This window comes from Lissotriton helveticus, chromosome 1_1 (genome assembly GCF_964261635.1).
Source record: "Lissotriton helveticus chromosome 1_1, aLisHel1.1, whole genome shotgun sequence".
NCBI classification, from domain to species: Eukaryota; Metazoa; Chordata; class Amphibia; order Caudata; family Salamandridae; genus Lissotriton; species Lissotriton helveticus.
In genome coordinates, this window is record NC_136057.1 from 831,961,538 (window position 1) to 831,983,190 (window position 21,653).

Genomic DNA, 21,653 nt, shown 5'->3' on the forward strand with positions numbered 1-21,653 from the left:
GGCGTCTCTGTTCTTGCCAGTCCTGCGTTCGGTCATGGTCTGCCAGACCCAGCGAGTCCATCCACTCCTCCACCTCCGACGGGTGAACAAAGAAGTGCGTCTTGTCTCCGTGCTGCACTCGGAGTCTGGCCGGAAACAGCAAGCTATATTTAATGCTCTAGCTCCGCATCCTCCGCTTAACCCTTAAGAAATCATTTCTGAAATCTTGTACCTTCCGTGTATAGTCCGGGAAGATATGAATGGCCTGATTGTCGTACTTGGGGGTGCCAGCGTTTCGGATGTGCTGAAGGATGGTGTCCCGGTCCCTGAAAATGAATAACCGGGCTAATATGGCCCTAGGTGGGGATCCCGGTTTTAAAGGTGGCCCAAGAGTCCTGTGTGCCCTCTTCACTGCAAACATTTTGGAGAGGCGTAGATTAGGGAATACCTTGCCAATCCAGTCCTCAAGGAAGAGGTCCACCGCTGGCCCCTCTGCCCGGTCCGGAAATCCCACAAAGCGAAGATTATTCCGCCTGGACCTCCCTGCTGCGTCCTCCGCCCTATCCTCCAGCCGGGCCACGTGCTCCTGGAGAGAAGCCACCGCGTCCTTCAACTGGTGAACCTCAGAATCCAGTGCGCCCACGTCCTTCTCAGTGGTGGTAACCCTGTCCGCCACCTTCCGGAGGTCCAGGTGCAAATGGTTGATATCTATTGCCATCCCGTCCATTTTGGTTTCCAACGCCACCCTTGAGTCCCGGATCGCCTCCAAGATATCGGCTTAGTCCTGGGATGCAGCCTCCTGGCGGGCCCCCACCTCCCGATCAGTTCCGAGTCGCTCCATCGCCGTCAGGCCTGGGACTGTGTATTGCACTATTTTATTTGATTGGGCTCCTCGCGTGGACCTGTCCTTCCCCATATCCAGCGTGGCCTCTCCAGAATACCGCGTCAGGGAATTGTGTTGTCAGTAGGCGGGGGGGTCCCCCGGGCACAGCAGTCACCCCACGGGTCACCTAGGCGTCTTTCACGACCCAGCCAACTGTCCTCCAGTCCCACACACGCCGGGACCACCCCTTGGGCCACATTCCAGCCTCAATGACGATGTCTCAGTCTCTTCCTCGTAGCCCAGGCCGGCCCAAGTGCCACCTAAGGGTCTCCTCCAGCCCACCACACCACGACTCACCAGTGACCCCTCTGTCCGAGCGCCCCACGTGAAAGGACGCCGCTCGGGTCCTCCAGGTACTGTCCAGCCGACCCCACCAGGGCGATGATAGGCCACAACACCCCGGCTCCTCGGAGACCCCCTCACCAGGCCTCAGGGTCTCTCCCACTGGTTCACGATGTGTTGGAGCACCTTCTGTCCACCTTGCTATGGGCTCGGGGACTGCCCAGGCACACCCAGTCTTCAAAAGGGGGGAAAAACTATCCAGTTGTCAGGCTGGTCGTCAACAGCATTGAGTGAGGTCGCAGGCCTCCGCACCTCCGCCAGGCCGCAACCGCCGGGGTGTCCTCAGGCCTCTCCTCGTCCCCAGGATCTCACGCGGAGGCCCTCCCTAGCCCACCACCGCTCCACACCACGCTCCTCTATCTCCTCCCCTAATGTATTGCTGATTGTTTTGATATAATGTTTACTTGTTTGATCTTTTCCTGATATATTGTTGAACCACATTGTTGCACTTCCTTTCGTCTCTCCTGCAGTCTCCTACCGCATCCGCCCTCTATTTTTTCTATCCTTCCCTCCTCTCTCAATGTATTGAGACAGAACTATTTTGTCTGATGCCCGATGGAGCTACTTGGTTTAGCTATGGGGGAGATGGGCCGTGGATTCCCTCCTTGGTCGTCACCTACCCAGTCGGTCTTTAGACAGACTTCTTTTCGTCTCTCCTTATTGTCTCGTCCCTAGCTCCTATCCCCTCTCCCCCGAATCTCTCCCCTTGCCTGCTACTCTGCCTACCCCCCTGCCCTTTGTGCCCTTTGACTAAGCACTCCTTCTCCCCTTGTTGGGGAAAGATCCAATATTTACACTCTGGAGTCTCAGCGAACCCGCTGAGTGAGTCCACTGCGCCAAGGGAGCCACTCACACTTAAGGTTTGGTATGGCACCCCTTGCCAAAGCACTCCCTCTCCCCTTTCTGGGGAAGGATCCAGTATGTAGGCCTTGGAGTCTCAGAGACCACTCTGAGAGAGTCCACTGCGCAAAGGGAGCCTCTCGCAACAGAGTTAGGGAAGTGATACCACTTCCCCTGGGATCACAGCTTACTGGACTTTGGACGTTTGCCTTGACTCGTCTACTGGTTTGTGTCCCCGTCACCCTTCCCCTCCTCTTCCCATGCTGTGTCTCTCACCCTACCCTACTCTTTCCCGCCTTCATTATCTGTCTACTTCCCCTGCTCCAACCCCCCCTCCCCTGATTCTCTCACCTTGCCTTCTTTTCCCCTTTCGTATTTGTGCTTATTGTTTATCTCGACCTTACAAGTTACTATGTGGCCATGCTGTACGAACTATGTAACCTTTGTAATGATGTAACCTGTAACTATGATCTGATGCTCATGTAAAGCGCTCTGATACCTCCGGGTCTAGCCAGCGCTATATAAAACTTTTGAAATAAAATAAATAAATAAAATAAGGTTTTTTAAATGCTAATTTCTAACTATAACGTCACTGAAACTTATGGTTTCGTCAGTGAATTTCAAAGCTTTTTTAAATGCTAATTTCTAACTTTAACGTCTCTGAAACTTATGTTTTTTTTCAGTGAATTTCAATGGTTTTTTAAGTGTGATAGTAGTTATACCAATTTTTTTGTACTGATTTTCTATAGTTTTTAAGTGTTTATTTAGAAATATTTTATTCATTAAAAAACATTATATATTTTTCTGAAAATTGCAAAAAAAATAAAAATTTAAACTGAAATATTGATTAATATTTTTGTTTTAATTTTTAATTTTAATATATTTATATTCTTTTCTTTAAAAAAAAATCCCAATTTTTTTTCGGAGTCACGCACTCAAAGCTTACACATCACGGTGGGTGCACGGATTCTAGCCGCCATTTTAGGAAAGTTGTGAAGGATCCGGGTACGGTGTGCGACGGCTGCGTGTTTTTTAGTTACATCATATACATTTCATATTACGTGATGTGCGTGATTGGTATGCGACTATTCCGCGACTCCTGTTCCTGCGCATTCACAACACATGCGCATTACGGTATGAGACGCTTGCACAATGGTGGGTCCTGCGTGACGTCATATACGTGCTGGGGCCCGCTAGGTGCGCGATTCCCGCAAAAAAAATATTATGTTCCAAAATGATATATATGTGTCTTTAATATACATACTAGGGCAAGAGATTATGTAAGATATTCATAAAAATAATATATTTGTACTTATAATAAACATATTATTTTTAAATATATTTTCGCGAAGTCGGGTGCGTGCATCGTGAGCGCAGAGAACCAGGTCAGCAGAGCTGCTGTAGAGCCAGAGAAACCAGGTCAGCAGAGCTATTGTAGAGCCAGAGAACCAGGTCAGCAGAGCTTCTCTAGAGCTTAAGAAGCAGGTCAGCCGAGCTGCTCAAGAACTAGACAGCCAGGTCAGCAGAGCTGCTCTAGAGGCCGTGAACCAGGTCAGCAGAGCTGCTGTAGAGCCAGAGAAACCAGGTCAGCAGAGCTGCTCCAGAGCCAGAGAATCAGGTCAGCAGAGCTGCTTTAGAGCCATAGAACCAGGTCAGCAGAGCTGCTCTAGAGGCAGAGAATCAGGTCAGCAGAACTGCTATAGAGCCAGAGAACCAGGTCAGCAGAGCTCTTTAGAGGGAGAGAACCAGGTCAGCAGAGCTGATTTAGAGCCAGAGAACCAGGTCAGCAGAGCTGCTCTGGAGCCAGAGAACCAAGTCAGCAGAGCTGCTTCAGAGGGAAAGAACCAGGTCAGCAGAGCTGCTTTAGAGCCAGAGAACCAGGTCAGCAGAGCTGCTCTAGAGTATAAGATCCAAGTCAGCAGAGCTGTTCTAGAGCCAGAGAACCAGGTCAGCAGAGCTGCTGTAGAGCCAGAGAAACCAGCTCAGTAGAGCTGCTTTAGAGGGAGAGAACCAGGTCAGCAGAGCTGGTTTAGAGCCAGAGACCCAGGTCAGCAGACCTGCTCTAGAGCCTAGGAACCAGGTCAGTAGAGCTGCTTTAGAGCCAGAGAACCAGTTCAGCAGAGCTGCTCTAGAGCATAAGAACCAGGTCAGCAGAGCTGCTCTAGAGCCAGAGAACCAGGTCAGCAGAGCTGCTCTTGAGCCTAGGAACCAGGTCAGTAGAGCTGCTCTAGAGCCAGAGAACCAGGTCAGCAGAGCTGCTTTAGAGGGAGAGAACCAGGTCAGCAGAGCTGCTTTAGAGCCAAGGGACCAGGTCAGCTGAGCTGCTCTAGAGCCATAGAACCAGGCCAGCAGAGCTCTTTAGAGGGCGAGAACCAGGTCAGCAGAGCTGCTTTAGATCCAGAGAACCAGGTCAGCAGAGCTGCTCTGGAGGCAGAGAACCAAGTCAGCAGAGCTGCTTTAGAGGGAAAGAACCAGGTCAGCAGAGCTGCTTTAGAGCCAGAGAACCATACAGCAGAGCTGCTCTAGAGCCAGAGAACTAGGTCAGCAGAGCTGCTTTAGAGCCATAGAACCAGGTCAGCAGAGCTACTCTAGAGCCAGAGAAACCAGCTCAGTAGAGCTGCTTTAGAGGGAGAGAACCAGGTCAGCAGAGCTGCTTTAGAGCCAGAGAACCAGGTCAGCAGAGCTGCTCTTGAGCCTAGGAACCAGGTCAGTAGAGCTGCTCTAGAGTCAGAGAACCAGGTCAGCAGAGCTGCTTTAGAGGGAGAGAACCAGGTCAGCAGAGCTGCTTTAGAGCCAAGGGACCAGGTCAGCCGAGCTGCTCTAGAGCCATAGAACCAGGTCAGCAGAGCTCTTTAGAGGGAGAGAACCAGGTCAGCAGAGCTGCTTTAGAGCCAGAGAACCAGATCAGCAGAGCTGCTCTGGAGGCAGAGAACCAAGTCAGCAGAGCTGCTTTAGAGGGAAAGAACCAGGTCAGCAGAGCTGCTTTAGAGCCAGAGAACCATACAGCAGAGCTGCTCTAGAGCCAGAGAACTAGGTCAGCAGAGATGCTTTAGAGCCATAGAACCAGGTCAGCAGAGCTGCTCTAGAGGCAGAGAACCAGGTCAGCAGAGCTGCTTTAGAGCCATAGAACCAGGTCAGCAGAGCTGCTTTAGAGCCAGAGAACCAGGTCAGCAGAGCTGCTCAAGAGCCTAGGAACCCGGTCAGCAGAGCTGCTGTAGAGCCAGAGAACCAGGTCAGCAGAGCTGCTGTAGAGCCAGAGAACGCAGGTCAGTAGAGCTGCTTTAGAGCAAGAGAACCAGGTCAGCAGAGCTGCTTTAGAGGGAGAGACTCAGGTCAGCAGAGCTGCTTTAGAGCCATAGAACCAGGTCAGCAGAGCTGCTTTAGAGCCAGAGAACCAGGTCGGCAATGCTGCTCTAGAGCATAAGAACCAGGTCAGCAGAGCTGCTCTAGAGCCAGAGAACCAGGCCAGCAGAGCTGCTCTGGAGCCTAGGAACCAGGTCAGTAGAGCTGCTCTAAAGCCAGAGAACCAGGTCAGCAGAGCTGCTGTAGAGCCAGAGAATGCAGGCCAGTAGAGCTGCTTTAGAGCGAGAGAACCAGGTCAGCAGAACTGCTTTAGAAGGAGAGAACCAGGTCAGCAGAGCTGTTTTAGAGCCAAGGGACCAGGTCAGCCGAGCTGCTTTAGAGGGAAAGAACCAGGTCAGTAGAGCTGCTTTAGAGCTAGAGAACCAGGTCGGCAGAGCTGCTCTAGAGACAGAGAACCAGGTCAGCAGAGCTGCTTTGGAGCCATAGCACCAGGTCAGCAGAGCTGCGCTAGAGGCAGAGAACCAGATCAGCAGAGCTGATGTAGAGGGAGAGAACCAGGTCAGTAGAGCTACTTTAGAGCTATAGAACCAGGTCAGCAGAGCTGCTTTAGAGCCAGAGAACCAGGTCAGCAGAGCTGCTCAAGAGCCTAGGAACCCGGTCAGCAGAGCTGCTGTAGAGCCAGAGAACCAGGTCTGCAGAGCTGCTGTAGAGCCAGAGAACGTACGTCACTAGAGCTCCTATAGAGCGAGAGAACCAGGTCAGCAGAGCTGCTTTAGAGGGAGAGACCCAGGTCAGCAGAGCTGCTTTAGAGCCATAGAACCAGGTCAGCAGAGCTGCTTTAGAGCCAGAGAACCAGGTCAGCAGAGCTGCTCTAGAGCATAAGAACCAAGTCAGCAGAGCTGCTCTAGAGCCAGAGAACCAGGTCAGCAGAGCTGCTGTAGAGCCAGAGAAACCAGCTCAGTAGAGCTGCTTTAGAGGGAGAGAACCAGGTCAGCAGAGCCTCTTTAGAGCCAGAGAACCAGGTCAGCAGAGCTGCTCTAGAGCCTAGGAACCAGGTCAGTAGAGCTGTTCTAAAGCCAGAGAACCAGGCCAGCAGAGCTACTTTAGAGCCAGAGAACCAGGTCAGCAGAGCTGCTCTAGAGCATAAGAACCAGGTAAGCAGAGCTGCTCTAGAGCCAGAGAACCAGGTCAGCAGAGCTGCTGTAGAGCCAGAGAAACCAGCTCAGCAGAGCTGCTTTAGAGGTAGAGAACCAGGTCAGCAGAGCTGCTTTAGAGCCAAGGGACCAGGTCAGCTGAGCTGCTCTAGAGCCATAGAACCAGGCCAGCAGAGCTCTTTAGAGGGCGAGAACCAGGTCAGCAGAGCTGCTTTAGATCCAGAGAACCAGGTCAGCAGAGCTGCTCTGGAGGCAGAGAACCAAGTCAGCAGAGCTGCTTTAGAGGGAAAGAACCAGGTCAGCAGAGCTGCTTTAGAGCCAGAGAACCATACAGCAGAGCTGCTCTAGAGCCAGAGAACTAGGTCAGCAGAGCTGCTTTAGAGCCATAGAACCAGGTCAGCAGAGCTACTCTAGAGCCAGAGAAACCAGCTCAGTAGAGCTGCTTTAGAGGGAGAGAACCAGGTCAGCAGAGCTGCTTTAGAGCCAGAGAACCAGGTCAGCAGAGCTGCTCTTGAGCCTAGGAACCAGGTCAGTAGAGCTGCTCTAGAGTCAGAGAACCAGGTCAGCAGAGCTGCTTTAGAGGGAGAGAACCAGGTCAGCAGAGCTGCTTTAGAGCCAAGGGACCAGGTCAGCCGAGCTGCTCTAGAGCCATAGAACCAGGTCAGCAGAGCTCTTTAGAGGGAGAGAACCAGGTCAGCAGAGCTGCTTTAGAGCCAGAGAACCAGATCAGCAGAGCTGCTCTGGAGGCAGAGAACCAAGTCAGCAGAGCTGCTTTAGAGGGAAAGAACCAGGTCAGCAGAGCTGCTTTAGAGCCAGAGAACCATACAGCAGAGCTGCTCTAGAGCCAGAGAACTAGGTCAGCAGAGATGCTTTAGAGCCATAGAACCAGGTCAGCAGAGCTGCTCTAGAGGCAGAGAACCAGGTCAGCAGAGCTGCTTTAGAGCCATAGAACCAGGTCAGCAGAGCTGCTTTAGAGCCAGAGAACCAGGTCAGCAGAGCTGCTCAAGAGCCTAGGAACCCGGTCAGCAGAGCTGCTGTAGAGCCAGAGAACCAGGTCAGCAGAGCTGCTGTAGAGCCAGAGAACGCAGGTCAGTAGAGCTGCTTTAGAGCAAGAGAACCAGGTCAGCAGAGCTGCTTTAGAGGGAGAGACTCAGGTCAGCAGAGCTGCTTTAGAGCCATAGAACCAGGTCAGCAGAGCTGCTTTAGAGCCAGAGAACCAGGTCGGCAATGCTGCTCTAGAGCATAAGAACCAGGTCAGCAGAGCTGCTCTAGAGCCAGAGAACCAGGCCAGCAGAGCTGCTCTGGAGCCTAGGAACCAGGTCAGTAGAGCTGCTCTAAAGCCAGAGAACCAGGTCAGCAGAGCTGCTGTAGAGCCAGAGAATGCAGGCCAGTAGAGCTGCTTTAGAGCGAGAGAACCAGGTCAGCAGAACTGCTTTAGAAGGAGAGAACCAGGTCAGCAGAGCTGTTTTAGAGCCAAGGGACCAGGTCAGCCGAGCTGCTTTAGAGGGAAAGAACCAGGTCAGTAGAGCTGCTTTAGAGCTAGAGAACCAGGTCGGCAGAGCTGCTCTAGAGACAGAGAACCAGGTCAGCAGAGCTGCTTTGGAGCCATAGCACCAGGTCAGCAGAGCTGCGCTAGAGGCAGAGAACCAGATCAGCAGAGCTGATGTAGAGGGAGAGAACCAGGTCAGTAGAGCTACTTTAGAGCTATAGAACCAGGTCAGCAGAGCTGCTTTAGAGCCAGAGAACCAGGTCAGCAGAGCTGCTCAAGAGCCTAGGAACCCGGTCAGCAGAGCTGCTGTAGAGCCAGAGAACCAGGTCTGCAGAGCTGCTGTAGAGCCAGAGAACGTACGTCACTAGAGCTCCTATAGAGCGAGAGAACCAGGTCAGCAGAGCTGCTTTAGAGGGAGAGACCCAGGTCAGCAGAGCTGCTTTAGAGCCATAGAACCAGGTCAGCAGAGCTGCTTTAGAGCCAGAGAACCAGGTCAGCAGAGCTGCTCTAGAGCATAAGAACCAAGTCAGCAGAGCTGCTCTAGAGCCAGAGAACCAGGTCAGCAGAGCTGCTGTAGAGCCAGAGAAACCAGCTCAGTAGAGCTGCTTTAGAGGGAGAGAACCAGGTCAGCAGAGCCTCTTTAGAGCCAGAGAACCAGGTCAGCAGAGCTGCTCTAGAGCCTAGGAACCAGGTCAGTAGAGCTGTTCTAAAGCCAGAGAACCAGGCCAGCAGAGCTGCTTTAGAGCCAGAGAACCAGGTCAGCAGAGCTGCTCTAGAGCATAAGAACCAGGTAAGCAGAGCTGCTCTAGAGCCAGAGAACCAGGTCAGCAGAGCTGCTGTAGAGCCAGAGAAACCAGCTCAGCAGAGCTGCTTTAGAGGTAGAGAACCAGGTCAGCAGAGCTGCTTAAGAGCCAGGGAACCAGGTCAGCAGAGCTGCTCTAGAGCCTAGGAACCAGGTCAGTAGAGCTGCTCTAGAGCCAGAGAACCAGGTCAGCCGAGCTGCTTTAGAGGGAGAGAACCAGGTCATCAGAGCTGCTTTAGAGCCAAGGGACCAGGTCAGCTGAACTGCTCTAGAGCCAGAAAACCAAGTCAGCAGAACTGCTGTAGAGCCATAGACCCGGGTCAGCAGAGCTGCTTTAGAGCCATAGAACCAGGTCAGCGGAGCTCTTCAGAGGGAGAGAACCAGGTCAGCAGAGCTGCTTTAGAGCCAGAGAACCAGGTCAGCAAAGCTGCTCTGGAGCCAGAGAACCAAGTCAGCAGAGCTGCTTTAGAGGGAAAGAACCAGGTCAGCAGAGCTGCTTTAGAGCCAGAGAACCAGGTCAGCAGAGCTGCTCTAGAGCCAGAGAACCAGGTCAGCAGAGCTGCTTTAGAGCCATAGAATCAGGTCAGCAGAGCTGCTCTAGAGGCAGAGAACCAGATCAGCAGAGCTGATGTAGAGGGAGAGAACCAGGTCAGCAGAGCTGCTTTAGAGCCATAGAACCAGGTCAGCAGAGCTGCTTTAGAGCCAGAGAACCATGTCAGCAGAGCTGCTCTAGAGTCTAGGAACCCGGTCAGCAGAGTTGCTGTAGAGCCAGAGAACGCAGGTCAGTAGAGCTGCTTTAGAGCGAGAGAACCAGGTCAGCAGAGCTGCTTTAGAGGGAGAGACCCAGGTCAGCAGAGCTGCTTTAGAGCCATAGAACCAGGTCAGCAGAGCTGCTTTAGAGACAGAGAACCAGGTCAGCAGAGCCGCTCTAGACTATAAGAACCAGGTCAGCAGAGCTGCTCTAGAGCCAGAGAACCAGGTCAGCAGAGCTGCTGTAGAGCCAGAGAAACCAGCTCAGTAGAGCTGCTTTAGAGGGAGAGAACCAGGTCAGCAGAGCTGCTTTAGAGCCAGAGAACCATGTCAGCAGAGCTGCTCAAGAGCCTAGGAACCCGGTCAGCAGAGCTGCTCTAGAGCCTAGGAACCAGGTCAGTAGAGCTGCTCTAGAACCAGAGAACCAGGTCAGCAGAGCTGCTGTAGAGCCAGAGAATGCAGGCCAGTAGAGCTGCTTTAGAGCGAGAGAACCAGGTCAGCAGAGCTGCTCTAGAGCATAAGAACCAGGTCAGCAGAGCTGCTCTAGAGCCAGAGAACCAGGTCAATAGAGCTGCTGTAGACCCAGAGAATCCAGCTCAGCAGAGCTGCTTTAGAGGGAGAGAACCAGGTCAGCAGAGCTGCTTTAGAGCTATAGAACCAGGTCAGCAGAGCTGCTTTAGAGCCAGAGAACCAGGTCAGCAGAGCTGCTCTAGAACATAAGAACCAGGTCAGCAGAGCTGCTCTAGAGCCAGAGAACCAGGTCAGCAGAGCTGCTGTAGAGCCAGAGAAACCAGCTCAGTAGAGCTGCTTTAGAGGGAGAGAACCAGGTCAGCAGAGCTGCTTTAGAGCTAGAGAACCATGTCAGCAGAGCTGCTCAAGAGCCTAGAAACCCGGTCAGCAGAGCTGCTCTAAAGCCTAGGAACCAGGTCAGTAGAGCTGCTCTAGAACCAGAGAACCAGGTCAGCAGAGCTGCTTTAGAGCCAGAGAATGCAGGCCAGTAGAGCTGCTTTAGAGCGAGAGAACCAGGTCAGCAGAGCTGCTTTAGAGGGAGAGAACCAGGTCAGCAGAGCTGCTCAAGAGCCTAGGAACCCGGTCAGCAGAGCTGCTGTAGAGCCAGAGAACGAGGTCTGCAGAGCTGCTGTAGAGCCAGAGAACGCAGGTCAGTAGAGCTGCTTTAGAGCGAGAGAACCAGGTCAGCAGAGCTGCTTTAGAGGGAGAGACCCAGGTCAGCAGAGCTGCTTTAGAGCCATAGAACCAGGTCAGCAGAGCTGATTTAGAGACAGAGAACCAGGTCAGCAGAGCTGCTCTAGAACATAAGAACCAGGTCAGCAGAGCTGCTCTAGAGCCAGAGAACCAGGTCAGCAGAGCTGCTGTAGAGCCAGAGAAACCATGTCAGAAGAGCTGCTCAAGAGCCTAGGAACCCGGTCAGCAGAGCTGCTCTAGAGCCTAGGAACCAGGTCAGTAGAGCTGCTCTAGAACCAGAGAACCAGGTCAGCAGAGCTGCTGTAGAGCCAGAGAATTATTATTATTATTATGCGTTCTTATATAGCGCTCGATTACCCGTAGGCATCTCGGCGCTTGCCTTGGGAACCCGTCCTGGCTTTTCCCTGTGAGATACCCATACTGGGCATCCCCAAGGTGAAAGCCAGGCATCCCGCCGCATGGGGCCGTAGTGGAGATTAAGCAGGCTAATGCCCAGAGCTGCAGAGTGTGAACCCATGATTCGAGTAGGCACCGAAACGAGAATTATCAAGTCCGTGGATAATTGGGCTCAAGACCCTGCCGCGTCGGGAATTGAACCCTGGTCCCGGGTCTGACCTCTGCTTCAGGGTCTGCCTCCTCTAACCAGTGAGCCACACTTCTCTACTGCAGGCCAGTACAGCTGCTTTAGAGCGAGAGAACCAGGTCAGCAGAGCTGCTTTAGAGCCAAGGGACCAGGTCAGCCGAGCTGCTCTAGAGCCAGAAAACCAGGTCAGCAGAACTGCTTTAGAGCCATAGACCCGGGTCAGCAGAGCTGCTTTAGAGCCAAAGAATCAAGTCAGCAGAGCTACTTTAGAGCCATAGAACCCGGTCAGCAGAGCTGCTGTAGAGCCAGAGAACCAGGTCAGCAGAGCTGCTGTAGAGCCAGAGAAACCAGGTCAGTAGAGCTGATTTAGAGGGAGAGAACTAGGTCAGCAGAGCTGCTATAGAGGGAGAGAACCAGGTCAGCAGAGCTGCTCTAGAGCCAGAGAACCATGTCAGCAGAACTACTTTAGAGCCATAGAACCGGGTCAGCAGAGCTGCTTTAGAGCCAGAGAACCAGGTCAGCAGAGCTGCTCTAGCTGATACTGACTGACTGACACTGACTGATTGACACTGACTGACACTGATTGACTGACACTGACTGCCACCGACTGACACTAATTGACTGACACTGACTGACTGACACTGACTGACTGACACTGACTGGCTGACACTGATTGGCTGACACCGACTGACTGACACTGACTGACACTGCTTGACTGAGGCTGACTGACTGACTGACTGACACTGACTGACTGACACTGACTGACTGACATTGACTGGCACTCACTGACTGACACTGACTGACTGACGCTGACTGACTACTCTCTACTACTCTCTACTACTCTCTCTCTACTACTCACTCTCTACTACTCAATATCTACTACTCTATACTACTCACTCTCTACTACTCACTTTCTACTACTCTCTACTACTCTCTCTCCTACTCTCTACTAATTACTGTCAACTACTCTCTACTATTCACTCTCTACTAACTCTCTACTACTCACTCTCTACTACTCTCTCTCTACTACTCATTCTCTACTACTCACTCTCTACTACTCTCTACTACTCACTCTCTACTGCTCACTCTATACTACTACTCTCTACTACTCACTCTCTACTACTCACTCTACTACTCTCTACTACTCTCTCTACTACTCTCTCTCTACTACTCACTCTCTACTATTCACTCTCTACTACTCACTCTCTACTACTCACTCTCTACTACTCACTCTCTACTACTCCACTACTCTCTACTATTCACTCTCTACTACTCACTTTCTACTACTCTACTACTCTCTACTACTCACTCTCTACTACTCACTCTCTCCTACTCTCTCCTTCTCACTCTACTACTCTCTCTCTACTACTCACTCTCTACTACTCACTCTCCACTACTCTCGACTACTCTCTACTACTTACTCTCTACTACTCACTCTCTACTACTCACTCTACTACTCACTTTCTACTACTCACTCTACTACTCACTCTACTACTCTCACTATACTACTCACTCTCTACTACTCTTTCTCTGCTACTCACTCTCTACTACTCAGTCTGTACTAGTCTTTACCACTCACTCTCTACTTGTCACTCTCTACTACTCTCTACTACTCACTCTACTACTCACTCTCTACTACTCTCTACTCCTCTATCTCCACTACTCACTCTCTACTACTCTCTACTACTCTCCCTCCACTACTCTCTCTCTACTACTCACTCTCTACTATTCACTCTACACTACTCACTCCCTACTACTCACTCTCTACTACTCGCTCTCTACTTCTCTTTACTACTCTACTACTCACTCTCTGCTACTCTCTACTACTCAATCTACTACTCACTCTCTACTACTCACTCTCTACTACTCCACTACTCTCTACTACTCACTCTCTCCTACTCCACTACTCTCTACTACTCACTCTCTACTACTCACTCTCTACTACTCTCTACTACTCACTCTACTACACTCTCTCTACTACTCACTCTTTACTACTCACTCTCCACTACTCTCTACTACTCTCTACTACTCACTCTCTAATACTCACTCTACTTTCTCTACTACTCACTCTCTACTACTCACTCTCTACTACTCACTCCCTACTACTCACTCTCTACTACGCACTCTCTACTACTCTCTACTACTCTACTACTCACTCTCTACTATTCTTTACTACTCACTCTACTACTCACTCTCTACTACTCTCTCTACTACTCACTCTCTACTACTCACTCTCTACTAGTCTTTACTACTCACTCTCTACTACTTTCTCTCTCTACTCACTCTCTACTTCTCACTCTCTACTACTACTCTCTACTACTCACTCTATACTACTCTCTACTACTCTCTCATTACTACTTTCTCTACTATTCACTCTCTACTACTCACTCTCTACTACTCACTCCCTACTACTCACTCTCTACTACACACTCTCTACTACTCTCTACTACTCTACTACTCACTCTCTACTACTCTTTACTACTCACTCTACTACTCACTCTCTACTACTCTCTACTCCTCACTCTCTACTACTTCACTACTCTCTACTATTCACTCTCCACTACTTTACTACTCTCTACTACTCACTCTCTACTACTTACTCTCTACTATTCACTCTACTACTCACTCTCTACTTCTCACTCCACTACTCACTCTACTACTCTTTCTCTGCTACTCATTCTCTACTACTCACTCTCTACTAGTCTTTACTACTCACTCTCTACTACTCTACTCTCTACTGCTCTCTACTACTCACTCTACTACTCACACTCTACTCCTCTCTACTCCTCTCTACTACTCACTCTCTACTACACACTCTCTACTACTCTCTACCACTCACTCTCTACTACTCACTCTCTGCTACTCACTCTACTACTCACTCTCTGCTAGTCTCTCTTCTACTCTCTACTACTCTCTACTACTCACTCTCGACTCTATATTACTCAGTCTCTACCCTCTACCTCTCTTCATCTCTGTACCTCTCTCTCTACCTCTCTAACTCTACCTCTCTACCTCTACCTTTCTACCTCTCTCTACACGCACACATATATACATGCATATATATGCATTTATATATATGTATGTGTATATAAATATATATATAAATATATATATATATATATATACACATACAAATAGACATATATATAATGCATATCTATAGAAATACAAATATAAATGCATGCATACATATGCATGTTATGTACATGAAAGTTTGAAAAACACTAATACAAGCAAAGCTAAAAAGCCACCGAATTATAAACAGAATTGCTTTAACTTAAACGAGGGTGAGCCCTATTGCATTTTCAATGCTTGTTTACTTTGGTTCCATCAAGAAGGCATTCAGATGTGTCACACATTTGCCATAAATTCTGAATGTTAGCACTCGAGTTGCTCATTAGATCACTGTAGTGAAGCTACTGCTCACCAGGGAAGGCTGCTGCTTCTGCACTAATCATATTTCTATGGCAAAATTAACCCCCTCATTTTGTTCCGTTGCAAATTAAATGTTTTAAGTGTTACCACTTTATTCCAATCAAGATGGCTTCAGGTGTGCCATACTTTTGTCATAAGTAAGACTGTTAGCACTCTAGTTGTTCTTTAGAACACTCTGGGACATTTTGTCATTGGGCTATACTTGGGCTACAGCTGGGTGATATTTGTGCTACATTTGGGCTCTTTTGTCTCTGGTGGCCATCTTGGGAGACTTATTTGTTATATGAAGTTTCCTAATTTCCTCATTTACTACAGTCTCCTCAGTAGGAAATACTTTCAGTTTTTTACGTTGATTCCATCAAGAAGGCATTCAGATGTGTCACACATTTGCCATAAATTCAAAATGTTAGCACTCTAGTTGCTTATTAGATCACTGTAGTAAAGGTACTGCTCTCTAGGGAAGTCTGCTGCTGATATTGAAAGTGCATGTTTCAGTCTGCATGTCAGAATATTTTAATGAAATAGAAGAGGATTTGAGAAGTCACTCAAAATGTGCCCTAATTTTTCTTTTTTTCAGCACTAATCATAATTTCTATGGCTAAATGAACCCCCTCATTGTGTTCCTTTTAAATTAAACTACTCACTCTCTACTACTCACTCGCTACTACTCTCTACTACTCACTCTCTACTACTCTCTACCACTACTCTCTCCTACTCACTCTCTACTACTCTCTACTACTCTCTCTCTCTACTACTCCCTCTATTACTCTCTACTACTCACTCTCTACTGCTCTCTCTCTACTACTCACTCTCTACTATTCACTCTCTACTACTCACTCTTTACTACTCACTCTCTACTACTCACTCTTTACTACTCACTCTCTACTACACACTCTCTACTACTCTCTACTACTCACTCTCCACTACTCACTCTCTACTACTTGCTCTCTACTACTCACTCTCCACTACTCACTCTCTACTACTTGCTCTCTACTACTCACTCTCTACTACTCACTCTCTACTACTCTACTACTCTTTACTACTCTCTCTACTTCTCATTTTCTACTACTCTCTACTACTCACTCTATGGCTCTCTACTACTCTCTACCACTCACTCTCTACTACTCACTCTCTACTACTCTCTCTCTACTACTCACTCTCTACTACTCACTCTACTACTCACTCTCTACTACTCTAATACTCTCCCTACTACTCACTCTCTACTACTCACTCTCTTCTACTCTCTACTACTCACTCTCTACTACACACTCTCTACTACTTGCTCTCTACTACTTGCTCTCTACTACTCACTCTACTACTCCCTCTCTACTACTCTCTACTAATCACTCTACTACTCACTCTCTACTACTCTCCACTACTCACTCTCTACTACTCCACTACTCTCTACTACTCACTCTCTACTACTTTACTACTCCCTACTACTCTCTCTCTACTACTCTCTCTCTACTACTCACTCTCTACTACTCTCTACTACTCACTCTCTACTACTCTCTCTCTACTCACTCTCTACTACTCACTCTCTACTACTCACTCTCTACTACTCTCTACTACTCACTCTACTACTCTCTCTCTACTACTCTCTGCTACTCTCTACTACTCTCTACTACTCATTCTACTACTCATTCTCTACTACTCACTCTCTACTACTCTCTACTACTCACTCTACTACTCTCTCTCTCTAATACTCTCTACTACTCACTCTCCTACTCACTCTCTACTACTCTCTCTACTATTCACTCTCTACTATTCACTCTCTACTACTCACTCTCTACTACTCTCTACTACTCACTCTCTACTACCCATTCTGTACTACTCTCTACTACTCACTCTCTACTACTCACTCTCTATTACCACTCTACTAGTCTCTACTACTTACTCTCTGCTACTCTCTCTACTACTCTCTACTACTCTACTACTTACTCTCCATTACTCATCCTCTACACTCTACCTCTCTCTCTATTACTCTCTACCTCTACATCTCTACACCTCTACCGCTCTCTACACGCACACATATGCACATATATATATGCAGGTATAAGCATATGCATTTATATATATGTATGTGTATATATATATATATACATACATATATAAACATATATATAATCTGCATATCTATTTAAATACAAATATAAATGCATGCATACATATACATATATGTGTACACATGCATGTTATGTACATGAAAGTTTGAAAAACACTAATAAAAGCAAAGCTTAAAAGCCACCTAATTACAATCAACAGGTTTATTAATCACCCACCTTGTTTCCTAGGGGTTGTGAGGGCTGGCCGGCAGCTAATTCCATCCCGGGCTTGCACCAGCCGTGGCCGCCATCTTGGCTTGGGCTGGATCGCCCAACCCCACCCACGCCACTCCCCCCACGCTGCTTCTCCATTTAAACGTCCCTCATGTGTCAGCGCAGCGGACGAGCGCAGCGGGCGCGCCGTAGACGCGCCGGAGTCACGCCAGAGTCCAGCCCGTCTGCGCCCGTCCGCGGCAGGCCGGGGCTAGGGGCACCTCCTAATGTTCCACTGCTGTCTTATTCCTCCCTCGGTCTTCTGTCGCTTTGGACCCCTGGCACCATTAGCTTGTCTGTCTCCGATCGGCTGAAACACTTAGGTCTCCTTTCCAGTCTCCCGTCCATTCCTCCAGCTACCATAGCTGGTTTGTTCCCCTTGCCCTGCACTGTCCCCCCCACCCCTTCCTTTTTACCTGCCCCTCACACTCCGGCCTTTAACACCACGGCCGCGCTTCTTAATACCAGATCAGCTGTCAGTCATCAGTATGAGCTATTCGACTACATCGATACTCATAAACCGGATCTCTTGTTTTTAACAGAGTCCTGGTTCAAGGCCGACTCCCTGCCCAATGTCCTAGCTGCACTACCTCCCTCATACTCTACCATCCGAGCGGATCGACCGGAGAGCAGGAGAGGCGGCGGAGTGGCTTTGATAGCTCATACTGATCTCCACTTTCAGATTCTTCCCTTCCCCCCCATTCCGGAAGTCGACTGCCTGATAATTCGCTCTAGTTCCCATTCGACTCCCTTAACTGTTGTCCTCATCTATCGTCCCCCCCACCCCACTCCCACTTTCGTTTCAAGTCTCCAGGACATTCTCGCAACACTGGTAGTAAACAACTCGTCAGTGTTAGTCCTAGGCGACCTGAATTTTTGGCCTAATGATCCTGCCGAAAGCCCCCCCTCCAAAGACTTCTCTGATCTTATGATCAGTCTCAACTTCACCCCTCATGTCCATAGCCCTACTCACGTACATGGCCACTCGCTCGATCAGGTTTGGACCCTGAACATTCCCATCACTCCACCCACCATTTCCCCCTGTTCTTGGTCTGACCACTTTTTAATCTCCTTCTCCCTTGCCTTAGCCCCAGCTGTCAAACCCCCTCTCCCTAAGAACAGCTGGGTCAGAAAGTGGGGTAAAGCCGACATGCCATCCCTTTGCTCATTCCTGGCCAATTCTAGCCCCAATTTTACCGGCCTCGCCGCCCCGGCCCAACTGGCCACTATCAACAACTGGTTGACCCAAGCAGGCGACGACTTTGCCCCCTTAAGGCGGATCACGGTTAAGCGAACTCATGCTGCTAACCGTTGGTTCACCCCTGATCTCAAGGAGAAAAAGCTGGCCGCACGCAGAGCAGAGCGCGCATGGAGAAGAGCTTACTGCCCCGTCCAAAAAATTACCTACCTTTCCGTGCTCAAGGTATACAAGCAAGGCATTCTTGATGCTAAGACCGTGTTTTACTCCAACAGGATACTGTCAGCGGAGTCACAACCTAAAGAAATCTTCGCCACGGTACACGAGCTTGCCTCATCTAATAGAGCCACGGCTTCGATCCCCCCCTCCCAACCGCTCTGCGACTCGCTCAACGATTTCTTCGTTGATAAAGTCGCAAAGATTAAGGTCAATATCCCCCCCCATCCCCCACATTCATCAACCCCTCCCCACCTGCTGTCACTTCCAAACTCACTTCCATTCCCCTCCTGACTAAAGTCACGCTCCCCCCTTTGCTTCAAAAGGTGAAGTCAGGTTCCCCCCTGGACTTTGCCCCTGCCTACATCCTGAGAGAAATCTTCCTAGCTTGTCCAATCCCACCCCTCACACTCCTGAATGACTCACTCAGGAACGGAGTGGTTCCCGCTGCCCACAAATTCGCGGCTGTTATCCCCATCTTAAAAAAGGCTGGTGCCGACCCCTCATCCCCTTCCAACTATCGTCCCATCTCCCTTCTGCCTTACCTGGGCAAGGTCTTGGAAACCCATGTAACCAGCACCCTGAGCACCTACGTGGAAATCAATCACTGCCTCTCCCGTCGGCAGGCGGGCTTCCGCCCCCTCCACTCAACGGAGAAGGTGGTGATCTCAGTGATGGACAGCCTACGCAAGGGCATTGACACCAATCTTCCGCAGGCCCTCATCCTTTTAGACCTGTCCGCCGCTTTTGACACGGTGGATCACTCCATTCTTCTTACCCGTGTCAGGGCGGCGGGCATAGAGGGCCTAGCCCTCACTTGGCTTGAGTCCTTCCTGAGTGACAGGGCTCAGGCGGTCCACCTAGCTGGTTTCATGGCTGCCCCCCGTAAGGTTGCTTGCGGGGTCCCCCAAGGTTCCTCACTTTCCCCTCTTTTGTTTAATTTATACATCTACCCCCTCATTTTTATGTTACAGCAGCTCGAGGTCACGGTGTTCAATTACGCCGATGACCTCCAGCTAATTTTTAACCTTTCTCATTCCCCTTCATCTTCCCAGAATGTTCAATCTGTTATGCTGTTCATCCAAGATTGGATGAACTGCAACCACCTCAAACTCAATCCGGACAAGACGGAGTTAGTCTTGACCGGAGGTGGTTGCAGTCCCTGGTCCCCTTCTCACTGGCCGTCTTCACTTGGTGTTTCCCCGCTTCCCGTCCCTAAGGTCAAAACCCTTGGCATCCTCCTTAATTCTTCACTCTCTGTTCACTCACAGGTTAATTCGGTTGTCTCCTCCTGTTTTTTTTCCCTCAGAACTATTAGGAAGATCTCTCTCTTTTTTTCCCTACCCGCCCTAAAAATTATAGTGATGGCTATGGTGCTCTCGCGCCTTGATTATGGTAACATCATCTATAATGGCGCTCCGGCCTACGCCACCCACCGACTGCAGCTAGTGCAGAACCAGGCTGCCCGCCTGATCCATGGCCTGCCTAAATACCATCGCGCCACCCCTTTACTGCAGGCACTGCACTGGCTGCCGGTGAAAGAGCGAGCCTTATTCAAGCTTGGCTGCCTCACCTTTCAGGCTAATATGGGCACTGCCCCGGAGTTTATTTGTTCCGCCATTAAGCCTTACACACCGGGCAGAGAGCTCCGTTCCACCCACCAGGCACTCCTCACCACTCACCGGTTCAGAAAGAAAAAGGCGGGCAGAACCAAATTTGCAGTTCTCGCCCCCATGTTTTGGAACTCCCTTCCTGCGGAACTTCGCATGACACCCTCCTACACTGAGTTCCGTAAAGGTCTTAAAACCCTGCTTTTCTCCCGAGCCCACGCTGTCTAAACCCCCTCCGCTCCTGCTGCCTCCTCGCAATCTAAAAGCGCCAAGAAACCGCGTGGTAAATGCGCGCTATATAAATGTTTTTAAATTCAAATTCAAATTCAATTGCTTTAACTTAAACAAGGGCGAGACCTATTGCATTTTCAATGCTTGTTTACTTTGGTTCCATCAAGAAGGCATTCAGTTGTGTCACACATTTGCCATAAATTCTGAATGTTAGCACTCTAGTTACCAGCTCATTAGATTACTGTATTAAAGCTACTGCTCACCAGGGAAGTCTGCTGCTGGTATTCAAAGTGCATGTTTCAGTCTGCATGTCAGAATTTTTTAATTAAATAGAAGAGGATTTGAGAAGTCAAAGTGTGCCCTAATTTTTCTTTCTGCAGCACTAATCATACTTTCTATGGCAAAATGAACCCCCTCATTGTGTTCCTTTGCAAATTAAATGTTTTAAGTGTTACCACTTTATTCCAATCAAGATGGCTTCAGGTGTGCAATACGTTTGTCATAAGTAAGACTGTTAGCGCTCTTGTTGTTCTTTAGAACACTCTGGGACATTCTGTCATTGGGCAATACTTGGGCTACAACTGGGTGATATTTGTGCTACATTTGGGCTCTTTTGTCTCTGGTGGCCATCTTGGGAGATTTATTTGTTCTTAATGTCCTCATTTACTACAGTCTCCTCAGTAGGAAATACTTTCAGTTTTGTACATTGATTCCATCAAGAAGGCATTCAGATGTGTCACACATTTGCCATACATTCAGAATGTTAGCACTCTAATTGCTTATTAGATCATTGTAGTAAAGCTACTGCTCACCAGGGAAGTCCACTGCTGGTATTGAAAGTGCATGTTTCAGTCTGCATGTCAGAATTTGTTAAGTCACTCAAAATGTGCCCTAATTTTTCTTTCTGCAGCACTAATCATACTTTCTATGGCAAAACGAACCTCCTCATTTTGTTCCTTTTTAAATTAAATGTTTTAGGAGTTACCACTTTATTCCAATTAAGATGGCTTCGTCATAAGTAGGACTGTTAGCGCTCTAGTTGTTATGTTAGAACACTCTGGGAAGCTGCAGTAGAACACAAAGGAATCAACTGACAGTCTCTGCCCTTGTTGGATGTTCATGTTTTACTGAGAATGTCAGACTTCATTCTCACATGACTGAGAAAGATAATGAGAATTTACAGAAAATATGCTCTCAATTTAGCTTATAGATCACCTTCCAAACCTCTGTGGGAAAAGCATGAGAAAATAGTTTTCTCTCAAACATGATCCATGATATCCCAGCAGAAGGCTTTTTCACATGGTAAAATCACCTTAG

At 49.1% G+C, this 21,653-nt stretch overlaps 1 protein-coding gene across 1 annotated transcript in view; it reads left to right on the forward strand.

The window, feature by feature from the left end:
* Window positions 1-21,653, forward strand: part of DRAM1 (DNA damage regulated autophagy modulator 1) — a 266,057-nt gene that overhangs the window by 139,471 nt on the left and 104,933 nt on the right. The window lies entirely within an intron of this gene.